Below are 12171 nucleotides of genomic sequence, written 5' to 3' on the forward strand. Positions count from 1 at the left end.
TGCATTCAGTAAGTTCAGTCAGTGAATACCCATTTTTATCACAGATTTATGTTTGTTCTTCGTCAAAATATGCATTTCTGAGAAAATTCAGCACTAAGCATTTCTGAGAAAATTACATTGTAGGAATTATGCACAACACTAAACCAGTGGAGACATGAATTTTAAACAGGGTATACTTATTAATGCCCCTGCTTCAAATATGACCTCAAAACTAACAATATTAATTTAACGTCGACTAGAGGATAGTAGCGTTAAGTTAGTTGAACTACATTTGAATTTATTTTAAGGCTCAGGAACATCCGAGGCTCAGAAAATAGAAATTTAAGATGTAATTCTCTTTATTGATAAACGGATTTCTATAATTAATTCTAATTGATTGGTTAAAGACGGAAAATATCAAGTTGTTCGACATGTTTCTAATCGAATGATTGAAAATAATGAATCTGACATTATTTGTGATTGTTTAGCAGTTTATTCTCTTTACTGAGTAGCTCTTTGTATGATTTCTTTCTAATTCTGTGTTTAAAAGAAACAGGTTGATATTTTTTTTCGGCTAATAAATTTATCCTTTTTATTGATTGACGGATTTCTTCGATTTATTTTAATTGAACGTTTGAAAGGATGAAGTTGAAATTTCACTTTGTAGACTAACTGTATTTCTTCTCTATATCGATATACCGGTTTCTATGATTCCTTCTAATTGATTGACTTAAACAATTTTGGTTGAAATTTCTTGTATTAACTAACAGAGGTTATTCTCTCCATTGATATAGCGCTTTCTATGATCACTTCTAAATGAAAGATTGAAATGGTTGAAATTCAAATTTCTTCTTTTAGTCTACCAGAGTTTACGAGATGTGGCAATTAAATAACGAGGTTGGTGTCATAAATGTGATGTATTGCAAAGAAAGTTACAATTGTCTGCTATCCCCTTCAATATGCTCCCTTCCCCTATCTATACCCCGCTGTACACGTGCCTTATATTGTACAAAGCAATGCCTTATGTCATCGATGTCACAGCGTTCAACAACTCTGCCGTTTTTCGTTTCATCTTTTCCACAGACTAAAATGTGTTCCTCTCTCGTATGCTGTATGGTTATTTATCAAACTGCACTCCTCTTCACTTTTCACAACAAAACAGATCACTATGGTTTTTCACTGTATGATTGGTTCTCTCCTGTGGACACGGAACACATTTACACTAACATTTCACTTCACTAATAACTTCCACTCTTATATGACCTAAATTTAATAGTTATTCACGAAGTATTCTGTGAGTGTTCTCAGTTTCGTATCCATGCCATATCAGTCCTGTATGTGCTGACTTGAGGTCCAGGACCCACTCAGAGCACTTAGTGTGGATCCTGGTCCGTTGTGTCCTTCCGCTCGCACACCGAGGCTGGCACCGTCATTTCGGCCGAGATCGGCTGAAGCGGTCACTAAGTTCACTATCTCTGAGACACTCCTCTTCACTTATCGTCCATGACGCAATTAGGTACTCCCATGCGCAAAAAATATTGCGCGTATACTGTAACTCACGATTTTTCGCAATTATTTCATTTTCCATATGTTTATGGGTAAAATTTAGTTATTAGTAAGTGGAGATAATAGAAAGCAATCCATCTAAGGAGATATTTCCAAAAAATATAATAAAATAATAAAAATATAAGCAAAAAACAAAATTATGTTCGGTTTTGTGTATACTGGCAATAATGTTTTCGAGGGAATTTTTGGAGTAGCACAGCACGATTGCAGAGGGAATAACAAGATTAGTAGGAGAAGACCTGAACCAAGGAATGGAAATTGGAGTAAAATATTGCATTTATTGGCTTAAATCTAGGGTGTAAATTGTCTGCCAAATATAAATTAGCTTCTGTAAGCAAGATGTTATGCGAAAATATATAAACAAAGAGAAAAACTGTTGTCTTAAGTTTGGAAGTGACATGCTCTATAGCCATGAGCATGTATTTCTTAAGAAAAAGATAGGCAAGAAAAGAAAATCTGTGTGGTCAAGTGGGTAGTGTGACGGACTAGTAATTCTTATACTGTTTTGACACCAGATCGAATCCCATCCGGTCCTGTTCAATTTTTTTTCTTTACAAAACATTGTAGAAAGTGTATAATTTTTATGTTGATAAAACTGAAACAATACAATTAGGAAATAACTTTTTGTTTCCTCTGATGACGTATTTATTTAGAATTAGTGTACTATTAGTAATACCGATTGCTTTCAGTTTATGGTGTTGTATAGCTTCCTTTATCATCCTGTTTTCTTGAAAAAAAAATTATCTCCAATAAATTATGAAAAATATATATAGTCAGAAACAGACATCTTAGTATCAAACGTGATTTATCGTGATGAAATGAATAAGTTTCCCGTTATTAAAAAAGAAAACTATAGAAAATCATTGAATTTGGTCTTAAGGTTTTTATTGTGCTATATATATTCTTTATAAGACTATACTTTATAAGGGAAGATGAGCGATCATACCCTCAAATTTAGCTAGTGAGTGAAAGATGTTTTCGGCACAAATATTTTACAGGTTTAGGTGCATGAAACACCAATACGCCATGGTCTTGACCTTCGTTTGTTTCACATTATTATCCGACATATCATAGCAGGTAAAAAGCAGCATCAATCGGCAAGAAGAACTGCAAGTTGTGGTCTTAGTCTGTTTTTGATGCTCCGGACTCGATCGCCTAGCACGCTCGTCTATACCTTGACTCATACGTCTATCATTCAGTGCAGGCACATATCCAACTTTTCTTTTCGGAGGGGACCCGACACGAATCCTCGTAAGCACGTAATTCTAATGTTTCAAAAATATCAATAATAATAATAATAATAATAATAATAATAATAATAATAATAATAATAATAATAATAATAATAATAATGCAACAGTTCTGTATTTCTCTTAAACGTTTCTTACTTGTCATTTATGAACCGGTCAAACTTAATTCTAACTCACACGAAATCGAAAAATATTTTCTAGAGACATGTAAGGAAAACTGTCTGCTACGTATATCACATAACAAAAATAGCAAATGGCAATGAGTGTATCGTTCTAATAAAGTAATGTTATAAACAGACCGGAAACGAAATTGTAATCCCATTTAAAAGTGTTCTTTAATTCCACCTGGTATCAATGGCATTACGGTATATTCTTACAAGTAACACTTCCCAAGTGTAACACTCCGATTTTGATAAAATTTGACAGTCAGATACTACACATAAAATAAACGAATACATGTTTTTTATTTTCTGCGGAAAAACTGTTTTACGGGGGCAAAAGCACTCACCCAAAATTTTGAAAGTTGACGCCCGAAAGACAAAAACAACTGGACTAAAGTGTACGAAATTGTGCACAGATATGGCAGACGTAAAATGAAGGAATACGTGTTTTGTATTTTCCTGGAAAAAACGGTTAGGTGGGACGCAAACCCCTCCAAACCTTTGATCATGAAATATCAAAAGTGCTAGTAACAATATGTCTGATGTGTGTAAAGGACAATATGTCTGAATACAATATGTCTGAATACGGCTAGTAACAATATGTCTGAATTCCGATGACACTTTGTGTATGGACAATACGCAAAAACTAAACGAATGCCTGTTTTAGGGGACAAAATCCCCTATCCAAAATGATGAAAGTTGACGCCCGAAAGGCAAGAAGAAGTGAACCGAAATGAATGAAATTGTGCACAGATATTGTAGACGAAAAATGAGGGAATATGGGTTCCGTATTTTCCTGAAAAAAAAAACGTTTCGGTGGGACACAGACCCCTCCAAACAGTATGTCAGAAGTGCTTAAAGGACATGAAGAATTGGAACGACACATTGTGTAGGGACAATACGCAAAAAAAAAGGTTTATTTTCTGCGAAAAATTGGCTTTAAGGGGCAGAATTCCCCCCCCCCCAAATTTTGAAATCGTGCACAGATATTCTAGACGTAAATCGAGGTAATTGTGTTTCGTATTTTCCTGGAAAAAAGCGATTGAGTGGGGCTCGGACCTTCTAAGCTGTTGATTAGGAAATATCAAAAGTGCAAATAAGTATGTATACGTCAGAAGTTCCTAAAGAGTATGGAGAATTGCAACAAAACTTCGTATAGGGACAATTTGCAAAACAATAAATGAAATGCATTTTAATTTGATGAAAAAACAGTGTTGGGGCCTAGAGCCCCTCCAAAAAAGAAGTTAATATTACCGTAAAAGTGCAGGAAGGAGTGGACCGAAGAAAATGAAATTGTGTATAGATATTGTATAGACTGTATGTAAAATAAGGACTTTCGTGTTTTAAAGATGTCCCTATCAATTTTGGCACGTCAACAGCAAACAGGAAATTAATCGGCACGAGTTTTTGTTTATGCGGAAAAACATTGTAAGGGTTAAAGTTGCCTCGTGAAATACTACAAAATACGCTATACTGTTTGTGCTTGTTGTTGATCTGCCAAATTTGAAGAAATCTGATGGAGACACTTGTGAAACACGAGGGCTTTATTTTTCATATCCAATATCTACAGACAATTTCATTCGCTTCGGTCCAATCCTTCCGACATTCAACGCCTCGGTCCACTCAAAAGGTTTTTTTCTCTTTTCAGGAAAATACAAAGCACGTATTTCCTCATCTTACCTCTACTACATTTGTGAACAATTTCATTCAGTTCGGTACATTTTTTCTTGCCTTTCTTGCGTCAAATTTCAAAATTCATGGGGGGGACCTTTTGTCCTCTAAAACCGTTTTTTCGCAGGAAATAAAAAAGCCGAATTTGTTTATTTTTTTTCTTATTGTCCTAACACAAAGTTTTGTTCCAATTCTTCATGTAAATTTAGGCACTTCTGACATACTGTTATTAGCACTTTTGATATTTCATGATCAAAGGTTTGGAGGGATCTGTGCCCCACCTAACCGTTTTTTCCAGGAAAATACAAAACACGTATTCTCTAATTTTATGTCCGCAATATCTGTTCACAATTTCGTTCACTTTGGTCCACTTGTTTTTGCCTTTCGAGCGTCAACTTTCAAATTTTGGGTGAGGGCTTTTGCCCCCTAAAACCGTTTTTCAGAAAAAAAAATAAAAAATACAAAAGCACTTATTTGTTTATTTTATGTATAGTATCTACCTGCCAAATTTTATCAAAATCGGAATGTTACACTTGGGAAGTGTTACTTGTTAGAATTATAACAACAACGCATTGTCCACAGTTTGGACATTGACTCAAAGTAATCTGACATTAATAAAAAAAAAAAAAAAAAAAAAAAACTCAAAAGGGAAAAAGTAGGTTTATTAAAAAGTGTTTGAGGTTTGGTAAGGGACAGCTTCCAGGACCTCACGCTGGATATCACTGAGTCAATGCATTATATTTGTTCCTTGCAAAGATGATAATTAGATGCGTAATGTGTAAAATTATATCATAGTTTGACTTTTTATAGGTCTTTCCTTAACACATCCATATTATCCGGCGTTCTGCCTGCCTGTTTTATGTCGGATAAGCGAAACTCTACTGTATTTTCAGATAGCATATACACAGGAGCTAGAGGTCTGCACGGGCCGGAATTTTTAGAACGGACTCGGCCCGTCCCCTTTAATTTATAATCTATAGGCATTAGCATTAAGGGCAGAGCCAATGGAGCCCAGGGCCCCCAGCTCAGGGGGCTCTTTAAAATCCCTCTGTTTAATACTTACGCTCGCGGTATCGCTAGATTTAAGTCTTTGCATCAGCAGCATTTACCTGTTAATAATGAATGCAATTATTTAATTGTTAATAAAGAATTTAACTAAACTAATTATTGTAAACTTGGAGCACATTCAAATATTACAGCATAGTTCTCGGTAGTTCCATAAGTAATTTCAGAGACCACGGTGTTTCAGTGGTAGAGCGTTCACCTTTGGTGCATGGAGTCCTTGGTTCGATCTATGCTCGCGCCAAGTGAACCTTGTGCTGGACAAACACTGTGTGCGTGGGATATCTCGAGGTTCTCCCTTTTTATCCCACTTTTTTCATTCCACCATTTCATTCATTTCTTATCATCACTGTCTCTTTTAGCCTATCCGGCATAATCGTGGGACGTAAAACTTAAAAATTTCATTTCAAATCATTTCAATCAAAAAACGGTTGCAGGAAGTACCGGTATGTAATTTCGAATAAAACAAACTACTATATACAATTCTGAGTATATTATTCTTTTATGAAATTCTCGCGAAACTTATTTCTAAATTGAAGGGTAAGAAGACTAAATTCATTCTCTTATTATTATAGATCCATTTCAATTGAAGGAGTTGGAATAGTTGAAAAAAAAAACATACCCTATATTCCAGTGTGCCACAATCGGTATAACGCGCCACACTGGTGTGTCCAGCAAAGTGAACAGTGTGACGCAAACTTTTTCCTATTATTTGCAAGAATATTTGTCGAGTTCCTGTTATTTATTATTATTATTATTATTATTATTATTATTATTATTATTATTATTATTATTATTATTATTATTATTATTATTATTATTATTATTATTATTATTAACGATTTTTTCATGGATCAGCTGTCTGTATACGGTTAAGCAACCACAAGTATCACATTGAAGGAATGAGTGTAATTATTTACTTTAATATTAATACAAAAGTCTATTTGCTTGTATATTCTACCGGTAATAACTGCATCCGTCTAGAAAGCTAGGACTAACAACAAAGGGATACCAAGTTGTGACCACACACCGCCCCAAATCGTGGGTGCCACAAGTTCTCTTCTACGCCTTAGAACAATAAGGGCTGTAGCGTTCAGGGAGAGAGAGAAACAACTTAATTCCATTGCAGTTTTATGCTTATTAAATGTTAACTTATATTTATAAATTGTGTAAGTGATCATATCGTTTTCTGTTTATTATTATTAATAATAATAATAATAATAATAATAATAATAATAATAATAATAATAATAATAATAATAATAATAATAATAATAATAATTCTTATTATTATACATTTCTTAATACGTTGATTGCCATGTGTATGGAATTCCATACACACGGCTGTCCTGTACAGTAGAGCGTGATTATTTTCCATACGCAAACAATGTAGATATTCCAAGTTTGTTGTGTTCGTTCTATAGGTGTGTATGTAATTAGATACATATGGCGTAGAAATCAAAATTTAATGGTGTATGGTTTTGCATGCCACGTATATGCAAAACCATACACAAAGACATTTATGAACAAAGACATTGAGTTTGAGTTTAACGTCTCGTTCAGCAACGAAGCTATATGAGACGTCGGCCTACTGATTAACGTGGACTCCGAACCACGTGAGCTCTCGCCAGGAATCGAAGCCGGGTCTTCCACGCCAAAGGCGCGTACGCTAGCCACTAAAGAGCTTATGACTGAGACATTTATGAGCTAAAACAATGGCGAAAACAAATATGTGTGATGTGATTTTGAGTTTATCGTCCCTTTCAGCAGCGAGGCTATATGAGACGTGGACCTACTGATTAACGTGAAATCCGAACCACATGAGCTCCCGCCGGGCGAAAACAAAGACCTTTGGAATTGACAATTGTTTGGACATTCCAGTCGAACCTACCTAATATTAACAACGTTTCTACGATAATTTCGTAACTTGTATTATTTCTTTTGTTGATTAGCTTGGTTAGGCTTATTTAAACACTTGCTTCTTTGCACCGACGTGTCACATCTCTTGGATGAAGATACACTAGCTCTCACTGGAAATCTAATCCAGAACCAATGCACTTGAACCATTTGACCACAACAAGGCACATTTAAAAAGAAGTTTCGATTTTGTTCGGAAAATTGCGATTAGGTGTAACATTTAAAAATATATTTAAGAAAGGGTACGGAGTAAACGCACTGTACTTTCTCGCTCGAATTTTTTACACTGACTTATGTTAGGCTGCAACTGTTATTGAAACATTTATTTGGGAAATTGCGAATAAAATAATGTTTTGGAAAACTTTGCTAGAAGAAACTTCAGGCCCAAAAGTAAAGTACCCATTGGTCATATTTCCGTTAGAAATAACTTGATCCATATATTAGAATTATAAAGGATATAATTGTATGTGAACTATAAGCAAAAGCGTCTGAGTAATTTCTGAGAAAATTATGCAAAAAGTCATCCCCAAGAATAAATTATCCCTTGTGGATCTTTTCAGTACAAACGAGCTATGCTATATTGTTAGTGTTTTCATAAAACATTTATTTATGAAATACAAACACAATCGCCTGAGTCGTTCTTGAGAATATCGCAGGGTAAAACTTACTGTCAAAAGTAATATACCATTTCTAGATTTTCCGGATGAGGGAATTATACCATATAGCTAGGTTATTTATGTAACACGTATTTATAAAATATGAACAACAAATATCTCCTGAGTTGTTTTTAGGAAGGTCATCGGGAAAAGCTTACCCCCAAAGGTAAACTCTTCTATCTGTACTTTTGACAGTATATCGAGTAATTTTTAAGCAAATCGTCGGGAAAAATTTCACTGTCAAAGTAAACTCTCTCTTTTGGATTTTTCTTTTCGGAACAAGCGAGTTATACCATATTGTAAGATTATTACAGAAAATATTTTTACTGAAATTAGAACAAATTTGTCTCAGTTATTACTGAGACAATTGTCCAAAAAAAATCAACCCTTGAGAAAACCACTTCTTCTGTATGTTATCGGAATAAACTATTTATGCTCTATGTTAGTTTATTAATGAAATATTCCTTTACGAAATATGAACAAAATTGCCTGAGGCGTTAATGGGAAAACCATCGGGGGAAAGCTCACCCTAAGATTAAGCTACTCCTTCGAACGAGTTGTCATATTGTTAGGTAATTAATGATATGTTTATTTATGAAATGTGGTTGAGAAAATTGTGCAAAAAGAACGCATCCCATACAGTAAATTACACCATATATATTTTTTCAGAAAAATTATTCATATGTGGTGGAGATTTGTTAATAAAATATATATTTATCAAAAGTAAATAAAATCGTCACAGCTTTTTTTTATTTGAGAAAATTGAATTATTTTAAATTTTAATCCTTCAGTAAATTACCCTTGCTTTTAGGTGTCGAAGGACATAAAATTCGAAAGATATTATGTTATTAAAATGTTATGTCTAGAATTCGGTGCAGATAAGTTGAACAGTATGGCCTCTATTTGAGTGCGTGTAAAAGCGTGACGAACCGAGAGACAAATAGATGGACAGACATCGAAAAATCATTTTTTTCGATATGTAGGAGCCATGTAACTTGAATTTATTGAAATCTAGTATTCGGTTTTTATAACTATCACCACACTTTCTTCTTTCGTCGCTCGAATGTGAAAACGAATAGGCCTACACCGACACGTACTGTGATAATTTGTAATCTCAAAAATTTAATTTGTTATGTTTAATGTATGGTTACTCTAGAAAAAAAAGCTTATGCATGTTACATCATTTTATTATCAGTTTTTCATGCTACTGTATAATTTGGTACGATTATAGTTAATATTCATGGCATCTTTTGGAAGCATTCGCGTTCCTCACAAAGAGAGCTGTAAAATTTACTTTTGTTTAAAGAAACCACTCTTGATTTTTTTTTCACACAGACTTGCATTTGTTGCACTTGTGGATATGAAACAAAAGGAGAGAGAGAGAGAGTCAATACTTTAAAAAGAAACACACACACAGAAACACTAGAACAGTTTTTTTTCTTCATGACAACGAGCTATCGCTGTGACTGTGTTCCTCACGCTGTGTGTAAGCTGCAGGTTGCTCTTGTTTTGTTTTTTTCTGTTCCTGACTCACAGACACTCGCAGTGAGTTGAAGCTGTGTAAAAACGGAGAGGGAAGCATACCATACCATAAACTAAAAACAATCGCTATTAGTAATAAATAGTAAGCTAATTCTGAAAAAATACGTCATCAGAAAAACAAAAAGTTATTTCATTATTATATTATTTCGTTTCTTATTAACATAAAAATTATACACTTTCTACAATGTTTTGTAAAGAAAAAAATTGAACAGGACCGGATGGGATTCGATCTGGTGTCAAAACAGTATAACAATTACTGGTCCGTCACTCTACCCACTTCACCACACAGATTTTCTTTTGTTGCCGATCTTTTTCTTAAGAAATAAATGCTCATGGCTATAGAGCATGTCATTTCCAAACTTAAGACAACAGTTTTTCTCTTTGTTTATATATTTTCGCATAACATCTTGCTTACAGAAGCTAATTTATATTTGGCAGACAATTTACACCCTACATTTAAGCCAATAAATGCAATATTTTACTCCAATTTCCATTCCTTGGTTCAGGTCTTCTCCTACTAATCTTGTTATTCCCTCTGCAATCGTGCTGTGCTACTCCAAAAATTCCCTCGAAAACATTATTGCCAGTATACACAAAACCAAACATAATTTTGTTTTTTGCTTATATTTTTATTATTTTATTATATTTTTTGGAAATATCTCCTTAGATGGATTGCTTTCTATTATCTCCACGTACTAATAACTGAATTTTACCAATAAACATATGGAAAATGGAATAATTGCGAAAAAATGTGAGTTATAGTATACGCGCAATATTTTTTGCGCATGGGAGTACATCCAAAAACCCGAAAACCGAAAACCCGGAGACCACGAACACAAAAGCACACACGCACACACACAAGACCATACGCGTCCGGAGTTCCATCCGGTGTAAACCGGGGATGCGATGATCCACTCGCTCCTCTCCCCCAGGGGCACGGAATACCAGTGCCATCCTGAAGATTTACTTTGGTCCGGAAGATTTCATTCATTCAAAAACACTCAAAGACACATCCACTCTAATTCTATTTACATTTATGCAATGCTTATTCGCTTTCATTGTAATAAGTTCTTCTTGTTTCAGAATAGCTGTTTGCTATTCGTTTTAAGATGTTAAAATCATTTTCGTTTTCGATTATTTGTCTTAGATTTTTACGTCTGATATTTTCCCTCTCTGGTATTACATCTTCTGTCAGAGGGCACCAAAAGATGTGGTGCTCTGGTGTTCCAATTTCGCCGCATTCACAGATTGTATTCTCTTTGGCCTTTATTCTATACAGGTAAGTTTCATAGGGGCCGTGCCCACTTAGAAAGTGAATGACACCTGGACTTAGATCTAGATATTTTAACGTTTTCCTTTTATTAATTGTTGGAATAATATCCCATAACCTTCTTGATTTGTTTGAGTTTGTCCATTCTAAGTTCCATATTTCTTTTATAGTTTCTTCGATCTCCTTCTTTGTTGTTACTGCCTTGCCAAGAAAATCTATTAGCTTTTCGTTTTCTTTCTTTTTTATCCAGTATAATGCTGCTCTTTGTAGTATTACCAGATGTGGTGGTTTTATATGTATTAGTATACATAATGCTTCATTTGGCACTGTGTTAAATGCTCTACTTAGTCTTATAAGTAAATTTCTTTGAGGTCTATTTATGGAATCTCTAATTTTTTTGTTCTCGAAAATTCGATGTACTCATAGACTTGAAGCGTATGCCTTAGTCGCACATAGTATTGTATCATGGTATAGCTTTAATATTTTATTTGGTAACTTGTATGTATATTTATGCCAATTGTCATTAGTTTGTTGGCAATTTTATTACTTTTTTCAACTATGTATTGTACATGTTTCTCAAAGTTTAAAATTTCATATATTGTTACGCCTAAGTATTTAAACTCTGTTACTCTTTTTATTTTTTGATTTAATATTTTTATTTGTGGTTCCCTAGTTAATTTGGTTCCAAAAAGCATAAACTTAGTTTTTTTTTCGCTGAAAGCTTTATTTTCAGAGCACCAGTTATATAGACTTTCCACTACTTGGTTAGTTTTTGTTTCTATTTCTCTTCTGGAATTTGCCGATGTTATTATTACAATATCATCAGCAAAGGCTATGATTCTATCTATTGACTCATTCTTTGCCATTTTCTCCAGGCAAGGCTGTAGTTGTATATCCCACATCAGGGGTCCCAAGATTGAACCTTGTGGACAGCCCTTTTCATTTTGTATTTTTTTATCTCCCATTTCTGTTTGTATAACTATTTTTCTTTGTTGGAAATAATCTTTTATTACGTTTTGCAGTAATTGTGGAAGCCTTAATTTCTTCAAATTCTCTAATAACGCTGGTATCCATAAATTATCGAATGCTCCCTCGAT

Source organism: Thermobia domestica, chromosome 1 (assembly GCF_964235325.1).
Source record: "Thermobia domestica chromosome 1, izTheDome1.hap1.1, whole genome shotgun sequence".
Taxonomy (NCBI): Eukaryota; Metazoa; Arthropoda; class Insecta; order Zygentoma; family Lepismatidae; genus Thermobia; species Thermobia domestica.